Below are 17,007 nucleotides of genomic sequence, written 5' to 3'. Positions count from 1 at the left end.
TGGGGAACGCGGGGTGGGTGGAAATTTGTGGATCCACGCAGATTCCGGAACTTTCCACGACAGAAATGTGGGGGAAATGTGTTTTTTTTGACAATTTTTTAGGTTTGCAAGGGATTCTGGGTAACAGACCCTGGAGGGAGGCAGTCAAGTCACCACATCCTAGATTTCCCTGGGTGTCTAGTTTTCAAAAATGGATAGGTTTGCTAGGTTTCCCAAGGTGCCCGCAGAGCTAGGGTTCAAAAACTACAGCTAGACATTTTGCCAAAAAAGGGTCATTTTTCACTGCGAAATTGAGGTGTGACCACGTTGCGTTTTGCGCCGTTTCCTGTCGCGGGCACTAGGCCGACCCACACAAGTGAGGTACCGTTTTTCTCGTAAGACTTTGGGGAACGCGGGGTGGGTGGTAATTTGTGGATCCATGCAGATTCCGGAACTTTCCACGACAGAAATGTGGGGAAAATGTGTTTTTTTTGACAATTTTTTAGGTTTGCAAGGGATTCTGGGTAACAGACCCTGGTGGGAGGCAGTCAAGTCACCCCATCCTGGATTCCCATGGGTGTCTAGTTTTCAAAAATGTATAGGTTTGCTAGGTTTCCCAAGGTGCCCGCAGAACTAGGGTTCAAAAACTACAGCTAGTCATTTTGCCAAAAAAGGGTCATTTTTCACTGCGAAATTGAGGTGTGACCACGTTGCGTTTTGCGCCGTTACCTGTTGCGGGCACTAGGCCGACCCACACAAGTGAGGTACCGTTTCTCTCGTAAGACTTTGGGGAACGCGGGGTGGGTGGAAATTTGTGGATCCACGCAGATTCCGGAACTTTCCACGACAGAAATGTGGGGGAAATGTGTTTTTTTTGACAATTTTTTAGGTTTGCAAGGGATTCTGGGTAACAGACCCTGGTGGGAGGCAGTCAAGTCACCACATCCTGGATTCCCCTGGGTGTCTAGTTTTCAAAAATGGATAGGTTTGCTAGGTTTCCCAAGGTGCCCGCAGAGCTAGGGTTCAAAAACTACAGCCAGTCATTTTGCCAAAAAGGGTAATTTTTCACTGCGAAATTGAGGTGTGACCACGTTGCGTTTTGCGCCATTACCTGTCGCGGGCACTAGGCCGACCCACACAAGTGAGGCACCGTTTTTCTCATAAGACTTTGGGGAACGCGGGGTGGGTGGAAATTTGTGGATCCACGCAGATTCCGGAACTTTCCACGACAGAAATGTGGGGGAAATGTGGTTTTTTTGACAATTTTTTAGGTTTGCAAGGGATTCTGGGTAACAGACCCTGGTGGGAGGCAGTCAAGTCACCCCATCCTGGATTCCCCTGGGTGGCTAGTTTTCAAAAATGTATAGGTTTGCTAGGTTTCCCAAGGTGCCCGCAGAGCTAGGGTTAAAAAACTACAGCTAGTCATTTTGCCAAAAAGGGTAATTTTTCACTGCGAAATTGAGGTGTGACCACGTTGCGTTTTGCGCCGTTTCCTGTCGCGGGCACTAGGCCGACCCACACAAGTGAGGTACCGTTTTTCTCGTAAGACTTTGGGGAACGCGGGGTGGGTGGAAATTTGTGGATCCACGCAGATTCCGGAACTTTCCACGACAGAAATGTGGGGGAAATGTGGGTTTTTTGACAATTTTTTAGGTTTGCAAGGGATTCTGGGTAACAGACCCTGGTGGGAGGCAGTCAAGTCACCCCATCCTGGATTCCCCAGGGTGGCTAGTTTTCAAAAATGTATAGGTTTGCTAGATTTCCCAAGGTGCCCGCAGAGCTAGGGTTCAAAAACTACAGCTAGACATTTTGCCAAAAAAGGGTCATTTTTCACTGCGAAATTGAGGTGTGACCACGTTGCGTTTTGCGCCGTTACCTGTCGCGGGCACTAGGCCGGCCCACACAAGTGACGTACCGTTTTTCTCGTAAGACTTTGGGTAATGCGGGGTGGTGGAAATTTGTGGATCCACGCAGATTCCGGAACTTTCCACGACAGAAATGTGGGGGAAATGTGATTTTTTTGACAATTTTTTAGGTTTGCAAGGGATTCTGGGTAACAGACCCTGGTGGGAGGCAGTCAAGTCACCCCATCCTGGATTCCCCTGGGTGTCTAGTTTTCAAAAATGTATAGGTTTGCTAGATTTCCCAAGGTGCCTGCAGAGCTAGGGTTCAAAAACTACAGCTAGACATTTTGCCAAAGAAGGGTCATTTTTCACTGCGAAATTGAGGTGTGACCACGTTGCGTTTTGCGCCGTTACCTGTCGCGGGCACTAGGCCGACCCACACAAGTGAGGTACCGTTTTTCTCGTAAGACTTTGGGGAACGCGGGGTGGGTGGAAATTTGTGGATCCACGCAGATTCCGGAACTTTCCACGACAGAAATGTGGGGAAAATGTGTTTTTTTTGACACTTTTTTAGGTTTGCAAGGGATTCTGGGTAACAGACCCTGGTGGGAGGCAGTCAAGTCACCCCATCCTGGATTCCCCTGTGTGTCTAGTTTTCAAAAATGTATAGGTTTGCTAGATTTCCCAAGGTGCCCGCAGAGCTAGGGTTCAAAAACTACAGCTAGACATTTTGCCAAAAAAGGGTCATTTTTCACTGCGAAATTGAGGTGTGACCACGTTGCGTTTTGCGCCGTTACCTGTCGCGGGCACTAAGCCGACCCACACAAGTGAGGTACCGTTTTTCTCGTAAGACTTTGGGGACCGCGGGGTGGGTGGACATTTGTGGATCCACGCAGATTCCGGAACTTTCCACGACAGAAATGTGGAGAAAATGTGTTTTTTTTCACAATTTTTAGGTTTGCAAGGGATTCTGGGTAACAGACCCTGGTGGGAGGCAGTCAAGTCACCCCATCCTGGATTCCCCTGCGTGTCTAGTTTTCAAAAATGTATAGGTTTGCTAGGTTTCCCAAGGTGCCCGCAGAGCTAGGGTTAAAAAACTACAGCTAGTCATTTTGCCAAAAAGGGTAATTTTTCACTGCGAAATTGAGGTGTGACCACGTTGCGTTTTGCGCCGTTACCTGTCGCGGGCACTAGGCCGACCCACACAAGTGAGGTACCGTTTCTCTCGTAAGACTTTGGGGAAAGCGAGGTGGGTGGAAATTTGTGGATCCACGCAGATTCCGGAACTTTCCACGACAGAAATGTGGGGGAAATGTGGTTTTTTTGACAATTTTTTAGGTTTGCAAGGGATTCTGGGTAACAGACCCTGGTGGGAGGCAGTCAAGTCACCCCATCCTGGATTCCCCTGGGTGGCTAGTTTTCAAAAATGTATAGGTTTGCTAGGTTTCCCAAGGTGCCCGCAGAGCTAGGGTTAAAAAACTACAGCTAGTCATTTTGCCAAAAAGGGTAATTTTTCACTGCGAAATTGAGGTGTGACCACGTTGCGTTTTGCGCCGTTTCCTGTCGCGGGCACTAGGCCGACCCACACAAGTGAGGTACCGTTTTTCTCGTAAGACTTTGGGGAACGCGGGGTGGGTGGAAATTTGTGGATCCACGCAGATTCCGGAACTTTCCACGACAGAAATGTGGGGGAAATGTGGGTTTTTTGACAATTTTTTAGGTTTGCAAGGGATTCTGGGTAACAGACCCTGGTGGGAGGCAGTCAAGTCACCCCATCCTGGATTCCCCAGGGTGGCTAGTTTTCAAAAATGTATAGGTTTGCTAGATTTCCCAAGGTGCCCGCAGAGCTAGGGTTCAAAAACTACAGCTAGACATTTTGCCAAAAAAGGGTCATTTTTCACTGCGAAATTGAGGTGTGACCACGTTGCGTTTTGCGCCGTTACCTGTCGCGGGCACTAGGCCGACCCACACAAGTGACGTACCGTTTTTCTCGTAAGACTTTGGGTAATGCGGGGTGGTGGAAATTTGTGGATCCACGCAGATTCCGGAACTTTCCACGACAGAAATGTGGGGGAAATGTGATTTTTTTGACAATTTTTTAGGTTTGCAAGGGATTCTGGGTAACAGACCCTGGTGGGAGGCAGTCAAGTCACCCCATCCTGGATTCCCCTGGGTGTCTAGTTTTCAAAAATGTATAGGTTTGCTAGATTTCCCAAGGTGCCTGCAGAGCTAGGGTTCAAAAACTACAGCTAGACATTTTGCCAAAGAAGGGTCATTTTTCACTGCGAAATTGAGGTGTGACCACGTTGCGTTTTGCGCCGTTACCTGTCGCGGGCACTAGGCCGACCCACACAAGTGAGGTACCGTTTTTCTCGTAAGACTTTGGGGAACGCGGGGTGGGTGGAAATTTGTGGATCCACGCAGATTCCGGAACTTTCCACGACAGAAATGTGGGGGAAATGTGGTTTTATTGACAATTTTTTAGGTTTGCAAGGGATTCTGGGTAACAGACCCTGGTGGGAGGCAGTCAAGTCACCCCATCCTGGATTCCCCTGGGTGTCTAGTTTTCAAAAATGTATAGGTTTGCTAGATTTCCCAAGGTGCCCGCAGAGCTAGGGTTCAAAAACTACAGCTAGACATTTTGCCAAAAAAGGGTCATTTTTCACTGCGAAATTGAGGTGTGACCACGTTGCGTTTTGCGCCGTTACCTGTCGCGGGCACTAGGCCGACCCAAACAAGTGAGGTACCGTTTCTCTCGTAAGACTTTGGGGAACGCGGGGTGGGTGGAAATTTGTGGATCCACGCAGATTCCGGAACTTTCCACGACAGAAATGTGGGGGAAATGTGGTTTTTTTGACAATTTTTTAGGTTTGCAAGGGATTCTGGGTAACAGACCCTGGAGGGAGGCAGTCAAGTCACCACATCCTGGATTCCCCTGGGTGTCTAGTTTTCAAAAATGGATAGGTTTGCTAGGTTTCCCAAGGTGCCCGCAGAGCTAGGGTTCAAAAACTACAGCTAGTCATTTTGCCAAAAAGGGTAATTTTTCACTGCGAAATTGAGGTGTGACCACGTTGCGTTTTGCGCCGTTTCCTGTCGCGGGCACTAGGCCGACCCACACAAGTGAGGTACCGTTTTTCTCGTAAGACTTTGGGGAACGCGGGGTGGGTGGAAATTTGTGGATCCACGCAGATTCCGGAACTTTCCACGACAGAAATGTGGGGGAAATGTGGGTTTTTTGACAATTTTTTAGGTTTGCAAGGGATTCTGGGTAACAGACCCTGGTGGGAGGCAGTCAAGTCACCCCATCCTGGATTCCCCAGGGTGGCTAGTTTTCAAAAATGTATAGGTTTGCTAGATTTCCCAAGGTGCCCGCAGAGCTAGGGTTCAAAAACTACAGCTAGACATTTTGCCAAAAAAGGGTCATTTTTCACTGCGAAATTGAGGTGTGACCACGTTGCGTTTTGCGCCGTTACCTGTCGCGGGCACTAGGCCGGCCCACACAAGTGACGTACCGTTTTTCTCGTAAGACTTTGGGTAATGCGGGGTGGTGGAAATTTGTGGATCCACGCAGATTCCGGAACTTTCCACGACAGAAATGTGGGGGAAATGTGATTTTTTTGACAATTTTTTAGGTTTGCAAGGGATTCTGGGTAACAGACCCTGGTGGGAGGCAGTCAAGTCACCCCATCCTGGATTCCCCTGGGTGTCTAGTTTTCAAAAATGTATAGGTTTGCTAGATTTCCCAAGGTGCCTGCAGAGCTAGGGTTCAAAAACTACAGCTAGACATTTTGCCAAAGAAGGGTCATTTTTCACTGCGAAATTGAGGTGTGACCACGTTGCGTTTTGCGCCGTTACCTGTCGCGGGCACTAGGCCGACCCACACAAGTGAGGTACCGTTTTTCTCGTAAGACTTTGGGGAACGCGGGGTGGGTGGAAATTTGTGGATCCACGCAGATTCCGGAACTTTCCACGACAGAAATGTGGGGAAAATGTGTTTTTTTTGACACTTTTTTAGGTTTGCAAGGGATTCTGGGTAACAGACCCTGGTGGGAGGCAGTCAAGTCACCCCATCCTGGATTCCCCTGTGTGTCTAGTTTTCAAAAATGTATAGGTTTGCTAGATTTCCCAAGGTGCCCGCAGAGCTAGGGTTCAAAAACTACAGCTAGACATTTTGCCAAAAAAGGGTCATTTTTCACTGCGAAATTGAGGTGTGACCACGTTGCGTTTTGCGCCGTTACCTGTCGCGGGCACTAAGCCGACCCACACAAGTGAGGTACCGTTTTTCTCGTAAGACTTTGGGGACCGCGGGGTGGGTGGACATTTGTGGATCCACGCAGATTCCGGAACTTTCCACGACAGAAATGTGGAGAAAATGTGTTTTTTTTCACAATTTTTAGGTTTGCAAGGGATTCTGGGTAACAGACCCTGGTGGGAGGCAGTCAAGTCACCCCATCCTGGATTCCCCTGCGTGTCTAGTTTTCAAAAATGTATAGGTTTGCTAGGTTTCCCAAGGTGCCCGCAGAGCTAGGGTTAAAAAACTACAGCTAGTCATTTTGCCAAAAAGGGTAATTTTTCACTGCGAAATTGAGGTGTGACCACGTTGCGTTTTGCGCCGTTACCTGTCGCGGGCACTAGGCCGACCCACACAAGTGAGGTACCGTTTCTCTCGTAAGACTTTGGGGAAAGCGAGGTGGGTGGAAATTTGTGGATCCACGCAGATTCCGGAACTTTCCACGACAGAAATGTGGGGGAAATGTGGTTTTTTTGACAATTTTTTAGGTTTGCAAGGGATTCTGGGTAACAGACCCTGGTGGGAGGCAGTCAAGTCACCCCATCCTGGATTCCCCTGGGTGGCTAGTTTTCAAAAATGTATAGGTTTGCTAGGTTTCCCAAGGTGCCCGCAGAGCTAGGGTTAAAAAACTACAGCTAGTCATTTTGCCAAAAAGGGTAATTTTTCACTGCGAAATTGAGGTGTGACCACGTTGCGTTTTGCGCCGTTTCCTGTCGCGGGCACTAGGCCGACCCACACAAGTGAGGTACCGTTTTTCTCGTAAGACTTTGGGGAACGCGGGGTGGGTGGAAATTTGTGGATCCACGCAGATTCCGGAACTTTCCACGACAGAAATGTGGGGGAAATGTGGGTTTTTTGACAATTTTTTAGGTTTGCAAGGGATTCTGGGTAACAGACCCTGGTGGGAGGCAGTCAAGTCACCCCATCCTGGATTCCCCAGGGTGGCTAGTTTTCAAAAATGTATAGGTTTGCTAGATTTCCCAAGGTGCCCGCAGAGCTAGGGTTCAAAAACTACAGCTAGACATTTTGCCAAAAAAGGGTCATTTTTCACTGCGAAATTGAGGTGTGACCACGTTGCGTTTTGCGCCGTTACCTGTCGCGGGCACTAGGCCGACCCACACAAGTGACGTACCGTTTTTCTCGTAAGACTTTGGGTAATGCGGGGTGGTGGAAATTTGTGGATCCACGCAGATTCCGGAACTTTCCACGACAGAAATGTGGGGGAAATGTGATTTTTTTGACAATTTTTTAGGTTTGCAAGGGATTCTGGGTAACAGACCCTGGTGGGAGGCAGTCAAGTCACCCCATCCTGGATTCCCCTGGGTGTCTAGTTTTCAAAAATGTATAGGTTTGCTAGATTTCCCAAGGTGCCTGCAGAGCTAGGGTTCAAAAACTACAGCTAGACATTTTGCCAAAGAAGGGTCATTTTTCACTGCGAAATTGAGGTGTGACCACGTTGCGTTTTGCGCCGTTACCTGTCGCGGGCACTAGGCCGACCCACACAAGTGAGGTACCGTTTTTCTCGTAAGACTTTGGGGAACGCGGGGTGGGTGGAAATTTGTGGATCCACGCAGATTCCGGAACTTTCCACGACAGAAATGTGGGGGAAATGTGGTTTTATTGACAATTTTTTAGGTTTGCAAGGGATTCTGGGTAACAGACCCTGGTGGGAGGCAGTCAAGTCACCCCATCCTGGATTCCCCTGGGTGTCTAGTTTTCAAAAATGTATAGGTTTGCTAGATTTCCCAAGGTGCCCGCAGAGCTAGGGTTCAAAAACTACAGCTAGACATTTTGCCAAAAAAGGGTCATTTTTCACTGCGAAATTGAGGTGTGACCACGTTGCGTTTTGCGCCGTTACCTGTCGCGGGCACTAGGCCGACCCAAACAAGTGAGGTACCGTTTCTCTCGTAAGACTTTGGGGAACGCGGGGTGGGTGGAAATTTGTGGATCCACGCAGATTCCGGAACTTTCCACGACAGAAATGTGGGGGAAATGTGGTTTTTTTGACAATTTTTTAGGTTTGCAAGGGATTCTGGGTAACAGACCCTGGAGGGAGGCAGTCAAGTCACCACATCCTGGATTCCCCTGGGTGTCTAGTTTTCAAAAATGGATAGGTTTGCTAGGTTTCCCAAGGTGCCCGCAGAGCTAGGGTTCAAAAACTACAGCTAGTCATTTTGCCAAAAAGGGTAATTTTTCACTGCGAAATTGAGGTGTGACCACGTTGCGTTTTGCGCCGCTTCCTGTCGCGGGCACTAGGCCGACCCACACAAGTGAGGTACCGTTTTTCTCGTAAGACTTTGGGGAACGCGGGGTGGGTGGTAATTTGTGGATCCACGCAGATTCCGGAACTTTCCACGACAGAAATGTGGGGAAAATGTGTTTTTTTTGACAATTTTTTAGGTTTGCAAGGGATTCTGGGTAACAGACCCTGGTGGGAGGCAGTCAAGTCACCCCATCCTGGATTCCCATGGGTGTCTAGTTTTCAAAAATGTATAGGTTTGCTAGGTTTCCCAAGGTGCCCGCAGAACTAGGGTTCAAAAACTACAGCTAGTCATTTTGCCAAAAAAGGGTCATTTTTCACTGCGAAATTGAGGTGTGACCACGTTGCGTTTTGCGCCGTTACCTGTTGCGGGCACTAGGCCGACCCACACAAGTGAGGTACCGTTTCTCTCGTAAGACTTTGGGGAATGCGGGGTGGGTGGAAATTTGTGGATCCACGCAGATTCCGGAACTTTCCACGACAGAAATGTGGGGGAAATGTGTTTTTTTTGACAGTTTTTTAGGTTTGCAAGGGATTCTGGGTAACAGACCCTGGTGGGAGGCAGTCAAGTCACCACATCCTGGATTCCCCTGGGTGTCTAGTTTTCAAAAATGGATAGGTTTGCTAGGTTTCCCAAGGTGCCCGCAGAGCTAGGGTTCAAAAACTACAGCCAGTCATTTTGCCAAAAAGGGTAATTTTTCACTGCGAAATTGAGGTGTGACCACGTTGCGTTTTGCGCCATTACCTGTCGCGGGCACTAGGCCGACCCACACAAGTGAGGCACCGTTTTTCTCATAAGACTTTGGGGAACGCGGGGTGGGTGGAAATTTGTGGATCCACACAGATTCCGGAACTTTCCACCACAGAAATGTGGGGAAAATGTGTTTTTTTTGACAATTTTTTAGGTTTGCAATGGATTCTGGGTAACAGACCCTGGTGGGAGGCAGTCAAGTCACCCCATCCTGGATTCCCCTGGGTGTCTAGTTTTCAAAAATGGATAGGTTTGCTAGGTTTCCCAAGGTGCCCGCAGAGCTAGGGTTCAAAAACTACAGCTAGTCATTTTGCCAAAAAGGGTCATTTTTCACTGCGAAATTGAGGTGTGACCACGTTGTGTTTTGCGCCGTTTCCTGTCGCGGGCACTAGGCCGACCCACACAAGTGAGGTACCGTTTTTCTCGTAAGACTTTGGGGAACGCGGGGTGGGTAGTAATTTGTGGATCCACGCAGATTCCGGAACTCTCCACGACAGATTTGTGGGGAAAATGTGGGTTTTTTGACAATTTTTTAGGTTTGCAAGGGATTCTGGGTAACAGACCCTGGTGGGAGGCAGTCAAGTCACCCCATCCTGGATTCCCATGGGTGTCTAGTTTTCAGAAATATATAGGTCTGCTAGGTTTCCCAAGGTGCCCGCAGAACTAGGGTTCAAAAACTACAGCTAGTCATTTTGCCAAAAAAGGGTCATTTTTACTGCGAAATTGAGGTGTGACCACGTTGCGTTTTGCGCCGGTTCCTGTCGCGGGCACTAGGCCGACCCACACAAGTGAGGTACCATTTTTCTCGTAAGACTTTGGGGACCGCGGGGTGGGTGGACATTTGTGGATCCACGCAGATTCCGGAACTTTCCACGACAGAAATGTGGAGAAAATGTTTTTTTTTTCACAATTTTTAGGTTTGCAAGGGATTCTGGGTAACAGACCCTGGTGGGAGGCAGTCAAGTCACCCCATCCTGGATTCCCCTGCGTGTCTAGTTTTCAAAAATGTATAGGTTTGCTAGGTTTCCCAAGGTGCCCGCAGAGCTAGGGTTCAAAAACTACAGCTAGACATTTTGCCAAAAAAGGGTCATTTTTCACTGCGAAATTGAGGTGTGACCACGTTGCGTTTTGCGCCGTTTCCTGTCGCGGGCACTAGGCCGACCCACACAAGTGAGGTACCGTTTTTCTCATAAGACTTTGGGGAACGCGGGGTGGGTGGAAATTTGTGGATCCACGCAGATTCCGGAACTTTTCACGACAGAAATGTGGGGAAAATATGTTTTTTTTGACAATTTTTTAGGTTTGCAAGGGATTCTGGGTAACAGACCCTGGTGGGAGGCAGTCAAGTCACCCCATCCTGGATTCCCCAGGGTGTCTAGTTTTCAAAAATGTATAGGTTTGCTAGGTTTCCCAAGGTGCCCGCAGAGCTAGGGTTCAACAACTACAGCTAGACATTTTGCCAAAAAAGGGTCATTTTTCACTGCGAAATTGAGGTGTGACCACGTTGCGTTTTGCGCCGTTTCCTGTCGCGGGCACTAGGCCGACCCACACAAGTGAGGTACCGTTTTTCTCATAAGACTTTGGGGAACGCGGGGTGGGTGGAAATTTGTGGATCCACGCAGATTCCGGAACTTTCCACGACAGAAATGTGGGGAAAATGTGTTTTTTTGGACAATTTTTTAGGTTTGCAAGGGATTCTGGGTAACAGACCCTGGTGGGAGGCAGTCAAGTCACCCCATCCTGAATTCCCCTGGGTGTCTAGTTTTCAAAAATGTATAGGTTTGCTAGGTTTCCCAAGGTGCCCGCAGAGCTAGGGTTCAAAAACTACAGCTAGTCATTTTGCCAAAAAGGGTAATTTTTCACAGCGAAATTGAGGTGTGACCACGTTGCGTTTTGCGCCGTTTCCTGTTGCGGGCACTAGGCCGACCCACACAAGTGAGGTACCATTTTTCTCGTAAGACTTTGGGGAACGCCGGGTGGGTGGTAATTTGCGGATCCACGCAGATTCCGGAACTTTCCACAACAGAAATGTGGGGAAAATGTGTTTTTTTTGACAATTTTTTAGGTTTGCAAGGGATTCTGGGTAACAGACCCTGGTGGGAGGCAGTCAAGTCACCCCATCCTGGATTCCCCTGGGTGTCTAGTTTTCAAAAATGTATAGGTTTGCTAGATTTCCCAAGGTGCCCGCAGAGCTAGGGTTCAAAAACTACAGCTAGACATTTTGCCAAAAAAGGGTCATTTTTCACTGCGAAATTGAGGTGTGACCACGTTGCGTTTTGCGCCGTTTCCTGTCGCGGGCACTAGGCCGACCCACACAAGTGAGGTACCGTTTTTCTCATAAGACTTTGGGGAACGCGGGGTGGGTGGAAATTTGTGGATCCACGCAGATTCCGGAACTTTCCTCGACAGAAATGTGGGGAAATGTGTTTTTTTGGACAATTTTTTAGGTTTGCAAGGGATTCTGGGTAACAGACCCTGGTGGGAGGCAGTCAAGTCACCCCATCCTGGATTCCCCTGGGTGTCTAGTTTTCAAAAATGTATAGGTTTGCTAGATTTCCCAAGGTGCCCGCAGAGCTAGGGTTCAAAAACTACAGCTAGACATTTTGCCAAAAAAGGGTCATTTTTTACTGCGAAATTGAGGTGTGACCACGTTGCGTTTTGCGCCGTTACCTGTCGCGGGCACTAGGCCGACCCACACAAGTGAGGTACCGTTTTTCTCGTAAGACTATGGGGAACGCGGGGTGGGTGGAAATTTGTGGATCCACGCAGATTCCGGAACTTTCCACGACAGAAATGTGGGGGAAATGTGGTTTTATTGACAATTTTTTAGGTTTGCAAGGGATTCTGGGTAACAGACCCTGGTGGGAGGCAGTCAAGTCACCCCATCCTGGATTCCCCTGGGTGTCTAGTTTTCAAAAATGTATAGGTTTGCTAGATTTCCCAAGGTGCCCGCAGAGCTAGGGTTCAAAAACTACAGCTAGACATTTTGCCAAAAAAGGGTCATTTTTCACTGCGAAATTGAGGTGTGACCACGTTGCGTTTTGCGCCGTTACCTGTCGCGGGCACTAGGCCGACCCAAACAAGTGAGGTACCGTTTCTCTCGTAAGACTTTGGGGAACGCGGGGTGGGTGGAAATTTGTGGATCCACGCAGATTCCGGAACTTTCCACGACAGAAATGTGGGGGAAATGTGGTTTTTTTGACAATTTTTTAGGTTTGCAAGGGATTCTGGGTAACAGACCCTGGAGGGAGGCAGTCAAGTCACCACATCCTGGATTCCCCTGGGTGTCTAGTTTTCAAAAATGGATAGGTTTGCTAGGTTTCCCAAGGTGCCCGCAGAGCTAGGGTTCAAAAACTACAGCTAGTCATTTTGCCAAAAAGGGTAATTTTTCACTGCGAAATTGAGGTGTGACCACGTTGCGTTTTGCGCCGTTTCCTGTCGCGGGCACTAGGCCGACCCACACAAGTGAGGTACCGTTTTTCTCGTAAGACTTTGGGGAACGCGGGGTGGGTGGTAATTTGTGGATCCACGCAGATTCCGGAACTTTCCACGACAGAAATGTGGGGAAAATGTGTTTTTTTTGACAATTTTTTAGGTTTGCAAGGGATTCTGGGTAACAGACCCTGGTGGGAGGCAGTCAAGTCACCCCATCCTGGATTCCCATGGGTGTCTAGTTTTCAAAAATGTATAGGTTTGCTAGGTTTCCCAAGGTGCCCGCAGAACTAGGGTTCAAAAACTACAGCTAGTCATTTTGCCAAAAAAGGGTCATTTTTCACTGCGAAATTGAGGTGTGACCACGTTGCGTTTTGCGCCGTTACCTGTTGCGGGCACTAGGCCGACCCACACAAGTGAGGTACCGTTTCTCTCGTAAGACTTTGGGGAACGCGGGGTGGGTGGAAATTTGTGGATCCACGCAGATTCCGGAACTTTCCACGACAGAAATGTGGGGGAAATGTGTTTTTTTTGACAGTTTTTTAGGTTTGCAAGGGATTCTGGGTAACAGACCCTGGTGGGAGGCAGTCAAGTCACCACATCCTGGATTCCCCTGGGTGTCTAGTTTTCAAAAATGGATAGGTTTGCTAGGTTTCCCAAGGTGCCCGCAGAGCTAGGGTTCAAAAACTACAGCCAGTCATTTTGCCAAAAAGGGTAATTTTTCACTGCGAAATTGAGGTGTGACCACGTTGCGTTTTGCGCCATTACCTGTCGCGGGCACTAGGCCGACCCACACAAGTGAGGCACCGTTTTTCTCATAAGACTTTGGGGAACGCGGGGTGGGTGGAAATTTGTGGATCCACACAGATTCCGGAACTTTCCACCACAGAAATGTGGGGAAAATGTGTTTTTTTTGACAATTTTTTAGGTTTGCAATGGATTCTGGGTAACAGACCCTGGTGGGAGGCAGTCAAGTCACCCCATCCTGGATTCCCCTGGGTGTCTAGTTTTCAAAAATGGATAGGTTTGCTAGGTTTCCCAAGGTGCCCGCAGAGCTAGGGTTCAAAAACTACAGCTAGTCATTTTGCCAAAAAGGGTCATTTTTCACTGCGAAATTGAGGTGTGACCACGTTGTGTTTTGCGCCGTTTCCTGTCGCGGGCACTAGGCCGACCCACACAAGTGAGGTACCGTTTTTCTCGTAAGACTTTGGGGAACGCGGGGTGGGTAGTAATTTATGGATCCACGCAGATTCCGGAACTCTCCACGACAGATTTGTGGGGAAAATGTGGGTTTTTTGACAATTTTTTAGGTTTGCAAGGGATTCTGGGTAACAGACCCTGGTGGGAGGCAGTCAAGTCACCCCATCCTGGATTCCCATGGGTGTCTAGTTTTCAGAAATATATAGGTCTGCTAGGTTTCCCAAGGTGCCCGCAGAACTAGGGTTCAAAAACTACAGCTAGTCATTTTGCCAAAAAAGGGTCATTTTTACTGCGAAATTGAGGTGTGACCACGTTGCGTTTTGCGCCGGTTCCTGTCGCGGGCACTAGGCCGACCCACACAAGTGAGGTACCGTTTTTCTCGTAAGACTTTGGGGACCGCGGGGTGGGTGGACATTTGTGGATCCACGCAGATTCCGGAACTTTCCACGACAGAAATGTGGAGAAAATGTTTTTTTTTTCACAATTTTTAGGTTTGCAAGGGATTCTGGGTAACAGACCCTGGTGGGAGGCAGTCAAGTCACCCCATCCTGGATTCCCCTGCGTGTCTAGTTTTCAAAAATGTATAGGTTTGCTAGGTTTCCCAAGGTGCCCGCAGAGCTAGGGTTCAAAAACTACAGCTAGACATTTTGCCAAAAAAGGGTCATTTTTCACTGCGAAATTGAGGTGTGACCACGTTGCGTTTTGCGCCGTTTCCTGTCGCGGGCACTAGGCCGACCCACACAAGTGAGGTACCGTTTTTCTCATAAGACTTTGGGGAACGCGGGGTGGGTGGAAATTTGTGGATCCACGCAGATTCCGGAACTTTTCACGACAGAAATGTGGGGAAAATATGTTTTTTTTGACAATTTTTTAGGTTTGCAAGGGATTCTGGGTAACAGACCCTGGTGGGAGGCAGTCAAGTCACCCCATCCTGGATTCCCCAAGGTGTCTAGTTTTCAAAAATGTATAGGTTTGCTAGGTTTCCCAAGGTGCCCGCAGAGCTAGGGTTCAACAACTACAGCTAGACATTTTGCCAAAAAAGGGTCATTTTTCACTGCGAAATTGAGGTGTGACCACGTTGCGTTTTGCGCCGTTTCCTGTCGCGGGCACTAGGCCGACCCACACAAGTGAGGTACCGTTTTTCTCATAAGACTTTGGGGAACGCGGGGTGGGTGGAAATTTGTGGATCCACGCAGATTCCGGAACTTTCCACGACAGAAATGTGGGGAAAATGTGTTTTTTTGGACAATTTTTTAGGTTTGCAAGGGATTCTGGGTAACAGACCCTGGTGGGAGGCAGTCAAGTCACCCCATCCTGAATTCCCCTGGGTGTCTAGTTTTCAAAAATGTATAGGTTTGCTAGGTTTCCCAAGGTGCCCGCAGAGCTAGGGTTCTAAAACTACAGCTAGTCATTTTGCCAAAAAGGGTAATTTTTCACAGCGAAATTGAGGTGTGACCACGTTGCGTTTTGCGCCGTTTCCTGTTGCGGGCACTAGGCCGACCCACACAAGTGAGGTACCATTTTTCTCGTAAGACTTTGGGGAACGCCGGGTGGGTGGTAATTTGCGGATCCACGCAGATTCCGGAACTTTCCACAACAGAAATGTGGGGAAAATGTGTTTTTTTTGACAATTTTTTAGGTTTGCAAGGGATTCTGGGTAACAGACCCTGGTGGGAGGCAGTCAAGTCACCCCATCCTGGATTCCCCTGGGTGTCTAGTTTTCAAAAATGTATAGGTTTGCTAGATTTCCCAAGGTGCCCGCAGAGCTAGGGTTCAAAAACTACAGCTAGACATTTTGCCAAAAAAGGGTCATTTTTCACTGCGAAATTGAGGTGTGACCACGTTGCGTTTTGCGCCGTTACCTGTCGCGGGCACTAGGCCGACCCACACAAGTGACGTACCGTTTTTCTCGTAAGACTTTGGGTAATGCGGGGTGGTGGAAATTTGTGGATCCACGCAGATTCCGGAACTTTCCACGACAGAAATGTGGGGGAAATGTGATTTTTTTGACAATTTTTTAGGTTTGCAAGGGATTCTGGGTAACAGACCCTGGTGGGAGGCAGTCAAGTCACCCCATCCTGGATTCCCCTGGGTGTCTAGTTTTCAAAAATGTATAGGTTTGCTAGATTTCCCAAGGTGCCTGCAGAGCTAGGGTTCAAAAACTACAGCTAGACATTTTGCCAAAGAAGGGTCATTTTTCACTGCGAAATTGAGGTGTGACCACGTTGCGTTTTGCGCCGTTACCTGTCGCGGGCACTAGGCCGACCCACACAAGTGAGGTACCGTTTTTCTCGTAAGACTTTGGGGAACACGGGGTGGGTGGAAATTTGTGGATCCACGCAGATTCCGGAACTTTCCACGACAGAAATGTGGGGGAAATGTGGTTTTATTGACAATTTTTTAGGTTTGCAAGGGATTCTGGGTAACAGACCCTGGTGGGAGGCAGTCAAGTCACCCCATCCTGGATTCCCCTGGGTGTCTAGTTTTCAAAAATGTATAGGTTTGCTAGATTTCCCAAGGTGCCCGCAGAGCTAGGGTTCAAAAACTACAGCTAGACATTTTGCCAAAAAAGGGTCATTTTTCACTGCGAAATTGAGGTGTGACCACGTTGCGTTTTGCGCCGTTACCTGTCGCGGGCACTAGGCCGACCCAAACAAGTGAGGTACCGTTTCTCTCGTAAGACTTTGGGGAACGCGGGGTGGGTGGAAATTTGTGGATCCACGCAGATTCCGGAACTTTCCACGACAGAAATGTGGGGGAAATGTGGTTTTTTTGACAATTTTTTAGGTTTGCAAGGGATTCTGGGTAACAGACCCTGGAGGGAGGCAGTCAAGTCACCACATCCTGGATTCCCCTGGGTGTCTAGTTTTCAAAAATGGATAGGTTTGCTAGGTTTCCCAAGGTGCCCGCAGAGCTAGGGTTCAAAAACTACAGCTAGTCATTTTGCCAAAAAGGGTAATTTTTCACTGCGAAATTGAGGTGTGACCACGTTGCGTTTTGCGCCGCTTCCTGTCGCGGGCACTAGGCCGACCCACACAAGTGAGGTACCGTTTTTCTCGTAAGACTTTGGGGAACGCGGGGTGGGTGGTAATTTGTGGATCCACGCAGATTCCGGAACTTTCCACGACAGAAATGTGGGGAAAATGTGTTTTTTTTGACAATTTTTTAGGTTTGCAAGGGATTCTGGGTAACAGACCCTGGTGGGAGGCAGTCAAGTCACCCCATCCTGGATTCCCATGGGTGTCTAGTT

This window comes from Triturus cristatus, chromosome 1_1 (genome assembly GCF_964204655.1).
Source record: "Triturus cristatus chromosome 1_1, aTriCri1.1, whole genome shotgun sequence".
NCBI classification, from domain to species: Eukaryota; Metazoa; Chordata; class Amphibia; order Caudata; family Salamandridae; genus Triturus; species Triturus cristatus.
The sequence above is the reverse complement of the archived record's forward strand: the minus strand, read 5'-3'. Positions refer to the sequence as shown.